Source organism: Agelaius tricolor, unplaced genomic scaffold (genome assembly GCF_023055355.1).
Source record: "Agelaius tricolor isolate 1412-34295 unplaced genomic scaffold, bAgeTri1.0.p SCAF_5, whole genome shotgun sequence".
Classification (NCBI taxonomy): Eukaryota; Metazoa; Chordata; class Aves; order Passeriformes; family Icteridae; genus Agelaius; species Agelaius tricolor.
In genome coordinates, this window is record NW_027269265.1 from 32,080,222 (window position 1) to 32,099,696 (window position 19,475).

At 36.2% G+C, this 19,475-nt stretch overlaps 1 long non-coding RNA gene across 1 annotated transcript in view; it reads left to right on the top strand.

Annotated features, from left to right (window-relative positions):
• Window positions 1–19,475, top strand: part of LOC139590033 (uncharacterized) — a 93,558-nt gene that overhangs the window by 41,543 nt on the left and 32,540 nt on the right. The window contains exon 2 of the long non-coding RNA XR_011679208.1: window positions 1,141–1,224. This is a non-coding gene — a long non-coding RNA (uncharacterized lncRNA). The remainder of the gene's footprint in view (window positions 1–1,140; window positions 1,225–19,475) is intronic.

Genomic DNA, 19,475 nt, shown 5'->3' on the forward strand with positions numbered 1-19,475 from the left:
TGTGGCCTCCTGTGAGTTAAAGGTTTTGAAAAAACCACATAGTGGTCAGGGTGGTGCTAAAACTGCAGCCTGAATTTAGTCTTTGGTTTTCATTTGTGTCCCTGAACTATGAGGACATTGTTTTCTGTAAACATCAAGAAAGAAAAAAGCCCAAGTTCATTGCTGCAGTTTTACTGGTAGCTTTAGACGTTGCACCCAAGGCATTGTGAAATGCTGCACCATTGAATGCATTGGAATTATTCTAAGAACTGTAAATAGACTTTAACCATTGTAGGTAGGCATCTATTTTGGGGACAAAATATTAGCATTGTATATTTCAACTGTTTAGCAGCCCATTAAACTGCAAGGTAATTATCACCTATTTCCTAATGGACACAGATATTTTTCTTATTATTATTGGAAGCATTTATTATGTTTAATAGTAGGAACTTCCTCCAGAAGAGGACTCAGATGAAATGATGAATATGTAACTTTAAAACCACCCTTATATTGCACTCTTTGAAACCTGGAGTCATAGTGGGGGTTTTTCCAAACTGTTTACTGTCATGATTTAAATAACTCATAGATGCACTTTAGTAGTAGCCATTTTTATATTGCCAAAGAACAGTTTGTAATTCTCATGAAGTGAGTAATCAAATATGATTTTGGAATAATAATCAACTTTAGCTTGGTTTCTAGTTGTCCATTATTTATTTCTGACATTTAAAACTCAGACTGTTTGGATTGCATATTCATAAAGTTAGGCCTATTTTAGTTTCCCACTCACAGATGGTAGCAAAATTGTCCTGGTATGATCTCTTAACCTCCTGACTCCTGAAAAAAAATGGAGTAAACAGTCCCTTAGAGACATTTCACCTCCAGAAAAGGAAGACTTATAGAATCCTCATATTTTTTTTTCCACAGAAATTGTATATTTCATGTCTTGACTGGTAATTTCTGACTTGTACCAGAATTAATTCAGATACTTTCCACTTATCTTTAAAAAGAGTATGAGTTATTAATGAAAAGCTTTATGTAGTTTGTAATTTTCTATGAAATAAATCTGTGAAATAATATAGAGTCAACCACTTTATATTGCCAAAAGTCTCACAATCCAGCACTCAACACTTCATACTTACAGAATTCTTCTGTGCTCTGTAGATGACAGTGCCTGAGAGGGTGCATTAGGGGAAACAGAAGGCCCCCTTCCTCATCACTAACGTCTTTGGCTGCAGACACTGCAAGGTAAGGTGTCTTAAAGTGGTGCGAGGCACAGTGTGGCAGTTGTGTATTTTTATGTAAGACTGTTTGTTTTTAAAGCCTGAAGGAAAGGAGATATAGGTTGCCTATATTCCATAAATACAGCTAGGTCCCTGGATAATATAACCTTCTGATTGTCCAAGAGGAAATTCCGTGTAACTTTATGTGATTATTAGACTCTGTCTCTCAGCTTGTTTTCATCTCTGCTGAAAGACTGTTATGAAAATGAAAGGTTAAAGAGAAGTTAGGGATCATCCTCAGTGTGCAATGAATGCTTTGCATATCCCCCACTTCCTCCTGAGAAGCTAATGGAAAGTAAAGTTCAGCTTTTCACAGCAGCTGCTTTGCACCTATGGAGGTCAGTTGTGTCTGTATCAGCAACATTTCACTCTACTCCCTGGGTCTGCATGAAATGGTGAGAAGAAGTTGAGAGCTCTAATGGAGATACATGGGGATATAGGTGAAAGACTTCCATTGGACATTATGTTTTTAAGGAAAATTTTGCATGATTCAGCATCAAGCACTCTTTCCTCTAAATAAATATAAACCGATATTCCAGCAGACCACATCAGGAAAAGAATCTACAAGCAGGTTTGCCCTTATACAGAGATAAGTGTGAATATCTTTATCAGTGGGAACAAAGATCTGGTGGCTAGTTTTTGAAAATAAATTGGTCTTGACCTCAATACATTGCCTAAAAGTGAATCTAGAAAAACTGTGTTCATAAACTTCTCCTCCAGGTTTATTTGTAAAACACACAATATTCTTCATGCCTCATTCTGCCCATGGTTTGGGGCTGCAGCTTTTAGCTTGCTGGTTTTATTTTGGAGCAGTTGTCAAGACACTACTTTTAGATTATATATAGAGGTAGGGAGAAATTTTCATCCCACTGAAGTCAAGGGGAGTCTTACCAGAAAGTTGGTGGAGATTTTAAGTGTTTTGACCATCTTAAAATTGTTTCTTAGTGAATGGCAGTAATCAGCTCCATGTTGTGCATCTCTATTTCCACAGAATGACTTGGATGAATATGCAACAAAAATTTTATAGGTACTCTGCATTCAAGTAATTGACAGTCCATTTGCTATATCTGCCAGATATTTTAATGTGTATCTATAATGAATTGTTGTTAGCGTTTTTAGTGTGCTTTTTTTTCAAAATAGTAAGTAAATTGAATTTTTCCTTCCAATATAACATGCAGATTATAGTTTAGATACGGATTACATCATGCAGTAATTGCTCAAATTTTTCAAAGACCTGAACTTATTAAGATGAGTGTAACTCTCCCTTTTACAAGTGAATAATTGGCATATTCAAAAGAATAATATATCCCAGAGCCCTCAACCCCCTGAACAATTAATTATTTTAGCAAAATGTTATATCACATGTTTTAAAAAGCAAGAGCATTAATTCAGGGAAGATCTGGATTTTTCTGAGGAACTTAACTCCTATATGCTATTTAAACGTAGAAAATGTCTCTTCCTTGTGTGTTAGTTTTTGCAGCATTAGCCAAGTAATTAAAAAATCAAAGAAAAAGTAGGATTTTTACACAGGAACGATAAACATTGCATCTGTTGGCAAGGAAAAATAGTATTTACTGAAAATACATTTAAATTACATACTACAACAGCTTGTACCTGGAACTTCACTTCAAAACCTGTCTGCACAGAACACATTATACTTAAGCAAGTGACTTGAAATAAATATACTATGGTTAACATTAAACATTTCCATTTGCCGACAGTTACCACATGAAAAACCTGAGATCACGACTGTTTCCCTTGCAATTAGAACAGGACATATACTTGTGATAATTTTGTGGTAACCAATGAGAATGTTCTTTGTTTATGACTTCCACTTGGACGCACATTTTCAAAGAAACAAAACAGAACCAGGAACAGGGCTTGAAATTTGATTGGAATAAAACATCATCCCAAAATTCTAGCCTATACCTTTAGCAGATGGCTCACAAAAATATTGAGGTGAAGACATTTGTTATCTTTAGTTATTCACTTCAGCTTCAATTTTGCAAAATGAAGAATAATGAAAAGAAATGGGTATAAACAAGGAACTCAAAATCAGAAGGCAAATTTTAAAAATCGTTGGTGGAAAAATCAGACACTGTAATCCCAAGAGATACTTCCAGGAGTCATATACACTGTGATTAAACCCCTCCTCGATACAAGTGTGTCAAGTGGGTCCAGCAAAGGAATACTCAATGCCTGCTGAGTGTGCTACCTCTGCTTCACCACCAGGGAGTGACTGTCCCATTGCACTTAAACAGATTTTCAGGTGCTTGTATCAAAGATTTGTGTCCTTAGTGGCTGCATTTATCATGAGAAACAGTTTTTTTTCTCTGAATTAATTTCTTTGACTCAAAATATTGCTTTAGGCAGTGAGCTGCTCTTTCCAGGTTATGCTTTCGTAAGGAAATGAAAAACAGCTCATGTTGTAATGAAAAGAGGTTTCTGATGTTTTCATCTTCTGGTGTCCCAGAAATAAGTACAGATGAAAAAACAGGAAAAAAATGTTTAGTCCAAGGGGTGAGTAAAGCTTCATTCAATCTCAACCAATTCAACAGTTCTCCATTCTTCTTATTTTGCATGATTTCCAGTGGTTTCAGATTTTTCTAAGTTTTGTTTCCCATCAGTACAAGCTTAAAAGATACCAAATTTTAAGTAGAAGTCATACCAATTACAATAAATTGTTTTAATTCACAATATTGCTCTGAAGCATACCTAAATATCAATTAAAAATGTGTAAAAACCAAAAGATATAATTACATGTTAAATAATTACATCACATGGTAACATTCATATGGGAAATGGACCTTCAGAAAAAGAGAAGAAATGTGTAGACATAGGTTTCTCTTTCAGTCTAAAGATCACCACTGAATTTAGTATTACAGTACTGAATCTACCACACAGATCCTGTATACTCAGTTGGATACTGTGCTTCTGTTGAGGGAGTGACACAATTAAATTTATAAAGTGATACTTGTCACACTAGATTCTCCTGTTATTACTAAGACATGTGCTCTGAAGAACCCGAGGCATAACAAGGAGGGGAGCTGAAGCTGTACCAAGTAAGTACATACACCCTCCCAGCACTGTGCTTTGCTTGGGAGTGCTGTCTTGTACTGAACTGTTCCATCAGACATGTTTAGATCTCACTCAAAAGATTTTAAAAATATGTGCCACTCCAGGAAATCTTTATAGCTGCAATAACTTTGAAAGAAGTCTGACAATTTTACTAGCTGATGTTGTGAAGTGTTGGCTCTTGCTAAAGTTCAGTCACTTGGTAGGTGCATAAGAACAGAGGAACAAAGTACACAGAGGAAGGATTAATACCCAGCTATGATTGTCTGTGATTGTCATCTCCTGAGGATGTGCACTGGAGTCTCTACCTTGAGGTGGTTGCAGTTTATTATAGAAACATAAATGAGAATAGCCTGGAAGCCATAGGGGTAAAGTTTCACAATTGGTGTTACTAGGCAGAACTCTGCTAGATGTAGGATGTTCAGACTTTTGTTCAAACCAATAATGAACTATAACTGCTTTAAAACATCAGATTTATTTTCACCAATAGATTTATTATTCTTGCGTGCTGTAATTTTCTATTTGTCTCCCAGCAGGATAAAATACATAGGAATGAAATAACCACTCCTTTAACTCTAGTGCCAAGGATTATAATCTGTACATTCTATAAAGGGGCACCCGGCATCTCTACAGGTTTGCTGAATTATTTTACAGTGTTCATTGCCTTTACTGAAGATTAGTCACATGGGTGTCATTAGTTTCATACAGCTTTCAATTAATCCTGGATGTCCCACCCACGTATACTGCTATTCAGAATTTGTATTCCTTTTAGGAAACTCAACACAAAGAGAATTCTTTTGTTTTAAAATCTTGTTTTAACATTAAAAATTAGCTTTGTAAAAATAACATGGAATGATCTCAATCCATGTTTCAGTATCTTGGATACAATGTTTTCTCAGCATATATGTAAGAATCATCATCCCTGAGGCAAGCTGGGTATGGCAAGATTTTCCTTTGGTAATTGCCTGCAGGCCATACTCCAGAGAATATTCCTTGCACACATTACACTTTCATTAGACCAAATATATTTAACTGGGCCTTTGAATGCATTGGAAATGGAATGAAATTAGCCTCTTTGGTACTGTTGCTGAAAGACATCATAACAATGTGATGTATGAAGACATATAGCAGACTTTTCATTAATCTCTCTCCATCTGTAGAATCCACAGAAAACTCTGTTCCATTTGACATGTCTTCTCAGCATTTTGTTCTGAAAATTTTAAACAAGGTACAAGAAACATTTAAAAGAAGATGGCCTCATTATAATGAACATAAATAAATAAAAATATGTTTGCTCTCTGAATAACCTGTGGAACAGGTGAGATCTACTTTTCTAGTATAGCAGCCATGAGCCCTGTCAAGTTCAACATAACAAAAATATGAAATAATTCAGGTGTCCCATTCATTTCTCATCCTAATATAGCACTAGATTTATTCCTTTCTATGGGCTTGACTTATAAATTTAACCAAAAAAATTACCCTCCAAAAGAACCTCCTTTGCATGATTTCAGATCCACAGATGGATTTCTTTTAATAAATATGACTGGAAAATACATGCTTTGTATTAAAACATTGTGGAGGCATCAGTAGAATATAAAAGAATTCAGAATTTTTAAGAAGTTTGGACTGGCTTGCTAAGTACAAATCTAGTTACGACATCACTGCAGCAATGGAGAACAATCTAGTCATTAAAGAAATATCAAGGGATCTTTAAAAGAATCATTATTTTCTCTATTATTGAAAGTAATTTCAGAGTATTTCTTGAATGTGAAGGGACAAAACTTGGTACTTAGCCCAGAAAAGTGGGCTGCAGAGCAAAAAGTACTTCAAGATTTTAGTTCTGGTTGTCTGCAATAAGAGAAGATTCCCTCTCTCTGAGCAGCCCTCTGCATCTGAGATCCATGCTCTGGAGAGTAACTCACAGGTATGCCAACAGTTTCTGTGCAGTCCTTGCTGTAAACAGAAACTAAAGTTTAAAGTTTCCACTGCAGCACCTCTAAAGCAGAATAATGTGCCTTTTGGCTGGACATTTCAGATGTCTGCTCTCCAGCAAAGTCCTGACCAGAATTGCATTGGATCATGATAGTTATCTGACAGGTTGTTGTCTGTAGTCTTTGCATTTTGTGGATGCCTAACACAGTTGCTCTGCCAGCTAATCACCTTCCCTAGAACGTTTCAATTAAGTTTCGTAAAGCCTTTATAAAAATGATAGTTTGCAGAAAATTCAAATGTACCTTCCAAAAGTAAAAGCATTGCAATCAAAATTTTTTGAGCAAATTGTTATCTTTTTTTTTCCTATAAAACTTATTTAAAACCTTACTACTGATGTTTGGTCAGAAAAAATAGCTAACTGTAAAACTATCTTTTCATTTTCAAGGAAGTCTGGTTTTAAATTAAAATGATAAACATACATCTGGGTGTTCACTTAGGAGCAATTTCATGTAACCAGAGTGACTGTTGCCTTGAAAGGCAGCCTGAGAAAGATATTTTGTCAAAACTTGTGGTTTGTCTCATGAAGAATACATTAACTTCTTGTTTAAGTTGAAACACACATTTTGAGTCTTTTTCTATTCACATGTTCTGCCTGACTTCCTGAATGTTTCTTTACACACCTTAAATCAGTAGTCGCTTGGTGTGAAACTAAACTGCTGTCCACTGCCTGTGGACTCTGCAATACAACTAGGTATAACTTGAAAAATGTAGTAGCAGCTATGTCCCACTTTTTGCTGTTCAAAGAAAACTTCTAGATTCAGTCATCCTCTCTTTGCCTTTCTGCCTCTAATCATGAGCCACTGGAATAGACTGCTGAGTCCTAGGTAGTGAATCCATTTCACACAGATGGGGCACAGTGCATTCTTTTGGGTTCTCTGGGACCTTTCCTGGAGAGCCAGTGGGAATGGTGTGATCTCTTGTTTGCTTTCATTGTCAGAGTGCTGGCTGATCCAGGTTTGCAGATAAAAGTAAAATTTTTTATTAGATAAAATATTAAAACTGGGTGAAGCAAACAGGCTTTCAAGCACATAAAATCTTCAGGCTAGAGAGACACAAGTTTGTCAATATTTTCTAGCTATCTGTCAAAATATATTATCTCTATCTGCTAATTTTGTGTGGACTGGTTGTGGAAGAATTATAAAGATTTCACAGTCACCACTCTTGGAATACCTTGTTTTACCATTTACCTTATATCACAGTGAACTGCAGTCAAGTAAAATGTAAATAAAAGCATTCATTTATAATATCCAAAATTAGCATTGTAATTGTCAATTTTTATAAAAGTATTGAAAAAAGCAAGCCACCAGTCAGTCTCTAGAATTGAAACTGTTCATAGATTATTGGTGATTTAATCCCGATAATATTATTATCAGAACATCAAGGTAAAAGCATCAGGCAATTCAGTTAGCCCATGATGCCAAGTCGTAATCTTTGGGCCAATATATTTCCTACAACATCTTGACTGGCTGACTGCTGTGGTCCAGACTGTGGGCCAAATGTGAAAGCCAGCAATAAGGAGCCTTCATAATGTGTACATGGAAGAAAAAAACAAAATCCAAATCCCCCCAAAATCAAATGTAAATGAAAATAGAATATACAATCCTTTCTCAACCTTTGCTGAACTTATAGTTTGGCCCTCAACTCATACTACCGGTAAATGTTAAAGAAAATATGTTGTCTCGTAGCAATGTCTGACCTCTCTTAACCTGGTCACTGTTTTGTTCTCACACTCTTGTTCTCACATATGCCAATCTGTGCAGCCCAGAGCAGATTAGCAGGGGCTTGTGTAATAAAGGACTAGTACATAGATTTCAAGGATTCCACCACTGCCAATTCACTGAATGTAATGCTGAAAGCATATATAATTAATTTAACCTATTAGATTTAAAAAAATATTTTTATATAGTACATATGACCTGGCAATTATTTCTGTGTACTGCAGCAGTAAGATATCTCCTCCCTAGACATAATGGTTCAGTAGAGGGTAAACAGTTAATTTAAGAATAACCCCCTGCGCCAATACAGAAAGCTGGAAAGCAGCACTATGGTGAAGGACCTGGAGGTGCTGGGGGACAAGCTGGTGGACAATAAGCAAACCTTCAGTTAGAGACTAATAAGTTACTATCTTATATAGCATATTTTTAAGTACTTGGTGTTTACAACATAGTACTTGTATATATTTATGTAATAGAGTTTTTTTAGGGAGCTCTATGCACCTTATGGCAGGCACTGTTGTAGGTAGATATCGTAGAATTAAAAAGTAAATGTCCTTCTTTCAAAACACAATAACAGCTTCAGATTTCAGGAGTATGGGCATCATGCTCAGAAATTTTAAGGATCATCCTAACCAAAACTTTTGTTAAACTATAGGGCTCATCAAGACCTATTAGTTTGAAGCCAATTGCAAGTTGAATTGGTTCTTTCAGTTTTTACTTTAGTAAAAAGTAAAGAACAATTGTAGTTTTTTGATTGATTTTTAGCTTAGGATTTCTACTTCTCACTTCCCATCTGCATCTCTTACAGTACAGTGAGGCACAAAGACTTACAGTGGGTTGTACAAGCCACCATGGCACTTTGACATCTATGGGTATCCATAGGTGTTCTTTGCCCTGTATCTTAGTTAAAAAGAGGAAGGATGTGATTTCATTGTAGCTGAACAGGAACTATCTATGCTAAAACTCCTTTATTTAATCCAGCCACAAAAGGACTCAGAGGAGATACATTCTTTAGAACTCAAAGTGCTTTAACAGTGTGGACTGTAAATTGTCAAAACCACTTGTAAGTATGTGTTTTCCATTCTTGTTCTTACTAATTGCACCTTTAAAATTATAGTGGTGGGATTCAGCAATGTACTTCTTCATCTGTAAATCTGTGGCATTTTGAGTGGCTGAAATAATTGCCATTCAAAAATCACTTGAAATGTTAGGTTACTGCAAAAGACTTCATCTTAAAAAGTTTTAAAGCAAGAAAAATAATATCACCTCATAGCAATAATTCATCTTTTAAAATGCAAGACATTTCAAGTGATTGAGCACACAAAATTATTATCTTTAACTATTTTAACTAGTCATTCCTTCCTGCCTTCTTTACTTCCTTTCTCATATTTTGGAAACCAACTAACATTCTTCCTTAAAAAATTACCTAAAAACTGTTCTTGGCTAGCCATTATGTGTGCCGAGGTTTTGATACTGAGAGCATGTTAATGGCCAAATTATAAGCCCTTGAGAATTAGAATTCAGAAGACAAACATTAACAGACCCTTAACTACAGTAGCACAAACCAAGATGCTATAAATTACAGGGTGGTAGTGTTAAAAGCACTGGCTTCCTGGTGTCTGGCACCCAAAACCTTTTCATTTGCTTGTATATCAGGCTGTGGGGAGGTTGCCACTTGCCATTTGGCCAGTATTCAGCTGGCAGAGATATTTGTTTAATGTTCAGGCCAATCAATGGCTCAGGCCTGCAACTAAATATTTTGTTGTTATGCCATCAGAAATATTTACTCTTCTCTGTTTTTTTCTTATTCCTTCACTCGTTCACTCTTCTACCTTTCTATGTGACATAGGACTTGCCAGTTTTTGCAATTCTGGCCCAGTATCTTAATGAGCTAATTTCCATCTTTACAAGTGAATTTACAGCCAGGATAGTTCAAGGATTTCTCATGGATTATGGGCAGCACTTGGCATGGGCATTTGCTGTGTTTGATGCCAGAGTCACAGAGAAATTTAAACACGGGTATCTCAGAAACTTTGTATTTATTGCTTTCATTAAGATGAAATTGCCAGGAATTTATATTTCCTCTGTTGACCAATAGCTACAATATGGCGCAATTCTCAGACCGTGCCTTGTACATCTGTGACATAGTACAGGAAGTTTAGCATCTCTGTTGCCACATGCTGCTGCTGACTGTGGGAGCAGCAAAGCTTTGGGATACAGTCAGCCAATCCAAATAGGAGGCCTTTAGCATGTTCTTTCCCAGGGGCCTTCCCTCTATGCTTAGCTCTTCCTTAGGTGAACTTTCATATATGTGGAAGGATTGTCTGCATGCTGAACTGAAATTTATCACACTTAGTATGGTTGTTTCCTGGTCTGATATAATTTTGTTGCTTATCATTAAGGGACACTTCAAATTTGTTGAACTAACCAGAGAAAAAGTATTAAAGGAAATGATAGAATGAGTCAGAACTTCTTCAGTGTTGCTCTTGTATTTTTTCCTTCAATTGTGTCTTCTGGAGCTCACCTGGACTCCATCCATATAAACAGCAGTCTGATGAAAAAGCTCTGTTCCAGAAATAGCCTGTGCCCTTAATTCAAGGGCTGGTATAGGCACAGAGAATTAAGTGTGATTAGCATTCTACACAGTTCCATGGGATGCTGTACAAGCAGTAGGTCATATCTAATGCCTCACTCCAACACATGGTGGATTGCTTCTTATTGTTTCATTTTGGTTTTGTTTGCTTGGTATGGTCTCTTCTGTTATCAAAATTACTGAGGTGCTGAACTAAATCCCTTGTCTTTCATTAGGAAAATCTTAAAGCTGAGGCTTTGTATGAGAATAATGTGGGAACATACTCCACACCTTTATGGGTAGGGATTATCAGCTATTGTTCTATTCATTATTTGTAGTACGTGGCATTCTTGGCATGTGGATATACAATGAGGTAAACAGCCATGAGGAATGGTAGCATTTCATAATTAACCTTGTACCTGAAAAATTCATATGTATATTCAGAGGGCAAGTAATCACTGTTACTTGATGAAATAAAGCAAACAAATTTAGATTGCTTATGAGGAAAACATTACTTAATTGCAGCAATATATTAGACTGTGGGACAGCTTCCCAAGGGGAAAACAGGAAGCAGTCTGAGTAATTTAGAAAGAACACTCATAAAGCTCTGGAAAATATAATGTAGAAATAAGAATATTTTGGCAGAAGATGGAGCATATGCTTAACACATCCTTCTCTTCTTGACTATGTTTTTGTAATTTTGAGCCAGATTATAAACCTGAAAGTGAATGTCTTTCAGTCACTAAGACCTGCAAATTTGATCTCAGTGTGATTCCAGTTTAGAACTGGACTCTGACATTAGAAAGCTCTAAGGCAGAATTTTGTAACAGGAAAGCCCAGAGTCAAGGTTATTTCTTAATTTGAAAAAAATGAACAGGTTCTTTTCTGGTATATTTTGCAAATATCTAAGAATCTGAACTGAGTCAAAAGTGGTTTGGGGGTAAAGTTGGAATGTTATGAATTTAGGTGAAAATTTGCCATACTCAAATAAAACGTACTTTGACATTGCACTTCAATTTTGCTAAAAGTCAAGCCAAGGGAGTAAAAATATTTATGGTCCAAAAATAGAACATACACAAAAAGTGTAGAAAAGCTAATATACTGAATTTTTTTCAGATGTATCCAATAGTTGTATATAAACAGTACTATGGTTCCTTTGTACCAGTAATTACAGATACAGTGGTCAGAAAAATTTAGAGAGCTGAAACAATGCAAAACTCAAGCAGAGTTCATAAAAAGCCCTGACATCTTGATTACTGCAATGTTTTCATTCATCTATGAGTGGGGGTTTGTTTTGGTTTGTTTTTTTGTTTTGTTTTCTTTTGTGGGGTTTTTGTGGTTTTGTTTTGTTTTTTGGGGTCTTTTTGTTTGTTTGGTTGGTTTTTTTTTGGTTGGTTGGTTGGTTGGTTAGGTTTTTTTACAACAGTGACCAAAAAAAATAAAATAGATAATAACTGACACTGGTTAAAACTCAGAACTTCAGAAATGCCAGAAAGGATTCTTTCCATCAAATTTCCCCTCAGCACTTTAGAAAACAAAAATTGTCCCCATGCTTTACTGTTGTTACAGGATTACAAATCATTCTGCAAACTTCAGAAGTGAGCTGAAATGATGACTTCTCCTAAAGCTTTACAGTCTAATTTAGCTATTAACTGAAGAAAAGTCAACATAAAAATAAGGCTAGGGATAGGCAGAGAGAAAAAATGAGAAAGACCTGTTTGTCTTGTTTCTTGTGACAGACTTGGTATATGTTTTCTTTTTAAATCTACAGGCATTATGTAGCCATAATTATAGAGGTGGACTTTTTTATCATTATTTCTTAGTTAAAACTGTAAAAAAGACCAGCTAAAATATGTAGAATTTTTTTGCTTTTCTTTTAAAAATGAGAAGGTATTTGCCCCCTAAATTTGCAAATAATCCCTATGTTATAGTTTAAATTGATTTGTTTTCAGATTTTTCTCAAGGGCTACCTGTTTCTAGGAACAAAGTATTTTGAAAATTATTAACTATTCTCCAAAATACTTTTGAACTTTTTTGCTTTAATACTGAACCTCTGATCTGTCTATCATTAAGTAGTGGTGATAACATCTGCAATAGAGCATAGGTTCATTTAAAGTTACAAAAGACTTTGTGTTTCCATTTCTTTTTCCTTTTCATTAAGGTATATAAAATTACAGTAAGCCAATTTGATGACTACACTTTGCTATAAAGATGGAGCACTTTGCTACAAACAAGAAAACCATTTTAGTATTGTGACAAATGAAAGGAGTGACAGTATCTAGGGAAAACAGAAAAAAAAAAATTAATAAGAATTCTATTGTGGTCCGTATTTTAAATTTACTTGGAAATACTGAGCACCATCTCAAAATAGAAGTGTTAACATGCATTGCGTGTTGTTTACAATTCTTGACTAACAGAGAGACTGGAAGCTCAGGAAATCTCAAGTTATGACACTGATTCCTTTCTGATCCATTCTATTTCTGCCACTCACAATTTAATCACGTCAGAGTAACATCTATTAAAAACAAAGATGAGTGAAACAAATTGCAAAAATAACTTTAGCTCTGAACAGAAGGTAGGGACATACACAACTATGAAGAGAACACTCAAAAAGTTAAACAGAACACTATTGCTATAAGATTGAAAACAAATGCTTTCAGCAACTTCTCCTGGGCAGGGCTGAATATTCTGCACAGATTTCTTTAATTTCCCCTTTGCTGTTGGGCTTCTTTTTGCTGTCCAACATCTTACCTAATAATGAGAAAACAAATAGCAGCCCTCAAGAAAATATGATCACATGAACCCTCATGGCTGTATATGAATTTAAAAAACCAAACTCAGTCTTTCTCATGCATGCAAATAAATAATTGATTTCCTGACATCAGTTAGTCTAGGAAACTGTGGTCAGCCCTCCCTCTTTTACTGCAGGCAGGGTAGAGTCATAGTTTTGCCAGCTGGTCTCTCTGTAACAGTAACAGTTACTGAAGTAGAAATTAGCTGGATTTTCAACCTGTGATCCTAAAGTTAAATACTTATTATATGAATAGTAGTAGTAGTAGTAATTTTAAAAGTCACTGCTCCTGATATGGAAGAGAATAATAAAAGACTGAGACCAGGATGTAACTTTTCTACTCAAATATTACAAATTGTCTGTTGATGTGTGTGGCTAGCACCAGTGGCGCACAAGTCTCCTTTGGTTTTGGATTTCAAAGTTTCTGGAATTATAGGAGACCAAGAAAATGTGCATTAAACAGCGTGGCAGTAAAACTGTACATCAAACAGCTGAAGAAGAAGTTTCGTTGCATGTGGTTTGTCATCTCCCTTTCAGATCTCTGCAGGAATATTTCAAGAAAAGCATTGTAAATGTTAATTTTATTCTTTCAATTTCAGTTAGTATCAGATCTAATAGGAGCCTAAGATGTTGCATAAACCAAAAATGTCTGAACCATGGGGAAAAAGAATCAGTGTTCAGGATATATGAGCGTAAGTGCTGTTGGGGAAGTTTTCAGAGAGTATTTATCAAATCTTATGCACATACGTGCCCAGTTCTGATGTCTACTGAACATGTTCTGATAGAATACTTATCAAAATTGGCACTATGATTGTATAAGTATGAAAGTCCCTCTTTTTAGAGAACTAATAATGTTTTAATTGCTTCATAGACTTATATAGAAAAAAGATCTTCTGTCACAAACGATTTACAATTCCAACAGGAAAAAATGCAATTCAGTTTATTTTACACCAGCTGGATTGACCATTCTGAGGTGTTGGTCAGAAAGCAAAGCATTTTTCTTCAATAATGGCATGTAAGCACCTGGCTAACTCTAAACCTCACAATTAGTAATGTCTTTACGTATTCTGCTGAATACTAATACTTGAGTGCTTTACTGAAGTAGACCTTCAGATTCAACTGAATCAGAATTATTTTGTTGATATCTCATGCATAAAAAAGAGTTAAAGAATCTGATTTTGGGAAAAAAATGGCCTAGACACCGGATTTTGAAATGAAAAGTAATGTACTTTCACACCTTTTTGGAGTTCTCTGAAATTTAGTTTTTAAAGCAAGGTATTTGCATTTAAAAATATTTTTTATTTAGATATTTAAAATAAATCCCCCAAGAGCTGAGTCTGCATATAGAAATTCTGTTTGAAATACATTCATATTTCTATGTATGATTGCCATTTGAAAGAAGAGCAGGCATTAGGAATAAAATTCTCTTACTGCCAAAAGCTAAGTCTGTTAGAGCCATCATTTGGTCCACCAGAAATGCCCTGCTGCAAACAGGGCTACTTTGTGTCTGAGGAATAGGAAATGGCCATGCTGAAAAAGTCAGCAGCTCCTCAACAGCCTTTTCTCTGTACACTGCTGCCTAAACAAGGAAAATAACCACCAACATTTACAACAAAGAGGCTTTGGAGGAATGTAACAACGGCTAGTCCAAAGTCAGCAAAAAAAGGACACATGAAAGACAACTTCTAATATGTTATTTATAAATGATCAGGTAGACTGACAGACTACTTTACAATTTCAAGTATCTTGCTTGAACTTTGTTCAGGCAATGAAAATAACAAGCAGATTAAGTACTTGTTCAATGAGTGGACAATATAGGACAATGACAACTATTCATGTATTGCAGCCAGACATTCCCCCAGACAAGTCCAGTTCCTGTTCTGCAAGGAACAGAATTTTGTTCCTTAATACAAAATGAAAAGAAGATTTTACACTCAAGAAGACAGACTAAGAAAAATAAATAGTCATTATGTATGGTAGTCAGTATTGTGGAAGCATCTCTGAAATTTCCTTTAGGGTATATAATGTCATTATAATTATTCTGGGAAACATAGAATGGAAACATATTGGTATTCCAAGGGTTGTCTCTAGAGGACTGCATGTATGAAGACATGACCTTGCTACCTGATCAAATCCTGGTCAAGTCATTCTTGAATGTGTTTTTGGCTGAATGCAGCTAAAACAGTTTCTGAACCATAACTGCTAAGAGATACATCCATCTGCTGAATAAAAGGAACAAAAATGGAGGGAATTAAGTGTTTCAATCCCTTCTGAGGTGGTCTGTGCATCCTTCAAACAGTAAATTGGCACCAGGAAAGGACTTTTCAAACCTTGACTTTCAGACATATTTGTCATGCCAATGTTAAACACAGTGTAGAATTTGGAAAGATGTGGAAAAAAAGCCCTATGATATAGTTGCTATATTATAACACTGAGTTTCTAAAACACAGCAGTATGTTTTTTTTCTGTGGCACAGCTAGCCAAGAGTCTCACTGCCAGGTTTCCATGATCTCCCAGGGTAAAATGGCAATCATTTAAGAGTGAGTCCTCCATTCTGTAACTAATAAGGACCCACAGAAGGCAGAGGGAGGGTAGATCTACAAAATTCACTTATGGAGGAAAATGGGGAAAGTTCTGTACACTCCAGCTTAGAGAGCAAACCTACTAAACTGGCTCTTTGTTTGGTTTTGACACAGTGCCTACTAGCATAGCGGTACAGCCTGAAGGAATGTTTTTGCTATCATATGCATAAAAACATCCAACCAAGAATATAATGAATGCATGCCATTTATACATAATACACACATTTGTGTATATATGAGGGTATATCCTATTTTTGTGACCAATTCACAGTCATGAATGCATACATGTGTGCAAGCATATGTGCAATTTTGATTTTCTGTTTCTGAAAAAGCCACTGTAGGAGAATTTTATTAACAGATACTAATATGTGGGCCTCTCAGATGTTTCATACAAGTGTTTCACTTCATTTGTACTCAGTGGGACATTCAGAATATAGGAATCTGACATAGTTCTTCACACATATACATGTAGATGCATTGAGCTTTCTAGGACAATATTCCTTTTTTTATTTGAAAATTTCATTCTGCCTACTTATTTTGTTCAGTTTAGTGTCACAAAATTGTGTGGTAATGATCAGGAACTCTGAGTGTTAGGGTCTTAATCTATGAAACACTTAGTTTGTTCCTTCCATTTTCCCTAAGTGAAATTTTTAGTTGTTCAGTTGTGAAAGGGGAAGGAGAAATGGTAGGACTCAGATGAAAAATAAGTTCTGTACAATTTGCTCCATGATTCAGATGAATGGTATGAGGAGTAATCAAGAGCCAGTACCAGCAGAAGAAACAAGCACCTCCATTGGACATTAAGATGCACAATATGTCTGGGAAAAGACTGATATTGCTGCACTCTTTCTGTTAATTATACTTAAATTTCCAATTTTTGGCTTGATACTTTTCCTGCTCATTGATTTTATCAAGAAGAAGTAATACCTTTAAGTGGGATCAAAAACTAATTGAGAACTACATGAACAATTTGGGTATAACCAAGATACATAGACAATAAACATATTAATTCATCTATGAATCACTGTAATGGTGAGCTACTTTGAACACTACAGATTCAAAATCCCAGGCAAAGGAGTGAGAGTTACTATTAAAATCATAATTTAACAATCAAGCAATGCAAAAAGAGAGTATCACACTTCACAGTATAGTTTAATGGAAGAATACATTTGACCATACCAATTTATGGACAACTCCTCCTTCTTAGCAGTTTTCCTTTTCTACACAATCCATGTAACAGGACCGTTTTCTTACGATGAAAATTTTTGCATGTTTATATTTTTAGTTACAAAATATGGAATTCTATCTATTATCATGTTCCTGTAATAGTTTTCTTAGAAATTTTAGTATTCTGACCTAAGAATACTTTGACTTTTCTTAAAATTAAAAACTTAGTGAAATATAAGAGAGAGGTCCATATGTATTGTCCAAAATCAGGAAACATTTTCCAGTTTGAATGAGTGAAGTGAAAAGTAATCTTCCTTCCCTAGTAAATCAGTCTAACTCTGTTTATGAGATCTGAAGGGCTGATTCAAGATGAGAAATCCTTGTATTTCAAATAGAGTGAATAAATGGCATGAAACTGATGATAAATCTCAAAGTGTGAGGTATAAACCCAGATTATTGTGATCCCATGACAATGATGGAGAAGAGACATCCAGAAAAACATAGGTGATGAAGGAAGAAATGCTGTCAAATAACTCAGACCCAAACTACTGTCATTTATAGGTGAAAAAAGTGGTTAGGCTTTTGGGTCCTTCCTGTCATGGAAGCAACAAGTCCCCTTGTAGACATGGCCCAGTAAAACAGAGGAGATGGAAAACTGACGATCTGTCCCTTGTGGCTTCAAAAGAATCCAAGGAATGTTTGGTAGCAGCACAGTGTTTAATCCTTGTTTGCCTTCAAAATTCCAGTTCTGGTCATTGCATTTAGCCCAACTAAATTACTTACATGTTTTCAATTGGCAAAAGTTATTCTTCACTTCCTTTTAATTTAATTACAGAAGTTCTCTGTTGTGGAAAACCTATTTGGGAGGGTCTTTTTGTGCCAAAAGTGGCAGTATTTCAGGTGAAACTGAATTTCATCACTTCAGAATACTTCTGAATCTTTGTGAATTACAGCCCCACACAGACATAGCAATAAAAGAAAAATAAACCAATTTAAAATTAATGTTGACTGCATTTTGAGTGCTCAAAAAAGGCACAGCTATAGCTGTCTTTTTATTATCTAGCAATTTCTGAAGAACCTATTACATATTTAATTCTAATATTCAGTTATTTTTTTCATTAAGTTCATTACTGTTAATGTCTTTGGATCATATACCTCAGAATTCTGTTGTGGTTTTATTTCCTTCCATTGACCATTCATTTTCAGAGTCACATATCCAGCTATTCCTGTGGTGGCCACACCTCAGGTATTAATACTCAACTTCTTAGTATGACATTGGCAGAATGGCATTTTTAAATTGATATTATGAATCTGGAAAATGTATGCAGTGCTGAAGTCTATTAGCAGCACAGACAAAAGCCTTGTTTGAATCCTAAGGTGGGCTTATTGTACTCAGGATGAGCAAGTGATTTTGAGAGAATCCAGGACCACAAAAACTGATTGTCTTCTACCCTGCTACACCAATACCAGGCATTTGAAAGAGGACAGAAACTTTTTGTGTGGTATCATCCTGAGACCTCCTGATTGCTGCCAGGACGGTAGACTTAGATTCACTGTGTAGAACTCACAAATAATGAGTGCCTGATGGAAGTACTAGGATATCACCACATTAGTTCAGTAGCAGTTAAAGCTTGAATTCTATGGGCATTTTTTGGGACTCAAAACATCTTCAGGTTCAGCAATTTTTATTTCTTTCCATTTTTTGCAAAGAAACATGAACTGGCTGAGCCAAACTCTTATGTCCTGCCTGTCCAGCAGGCTGTGTCATGGACCCATTTCTGTCTCCAGCTTACTGTCCCACTTGCCCATTTTTGTTACTCTTGCTCAGCTATTTTCCTCATGCTTATCCTTCTCACCTTCATCCTTCACAGTTTCCATATGTCTTTTCCACATGAAAATCTCCCCTTTCTGGTCAGCTCACCCCTGTTCCAGCCGTAGCCTGAGTGTACAGGTGAGGCTGCCCTTGATTGTCACTGTGTTTGCCAGCCCTGAGGGCACCAGCAGGCCCTGCTGTCCCTGCCCACTGCCCAGAGGGCCCTGTGTCAGCCCATCCATCACCCATCAGAAGTTGCTCCAACAATGCCACAGCAGGGCCTGTCTCCAGCTCCCCACGGTGCTGTTCTGCCTGGCCATGGGCCCTGAGCTGGGCCCATGCACAGCCCCACATCCTGGTATGGCCCCAGAGGGGTGCCTGGTGCTAGGGCTGAGACCAGCCTGGACCCAGCCCTGCCTTGAGGCATCCTTGGGGAACCCCTTCACCCCCAGCTACCGCCCCCATGGAGCTGCTGGACCCCACTCCATCCCAGCAGCTCTGATTTCCCC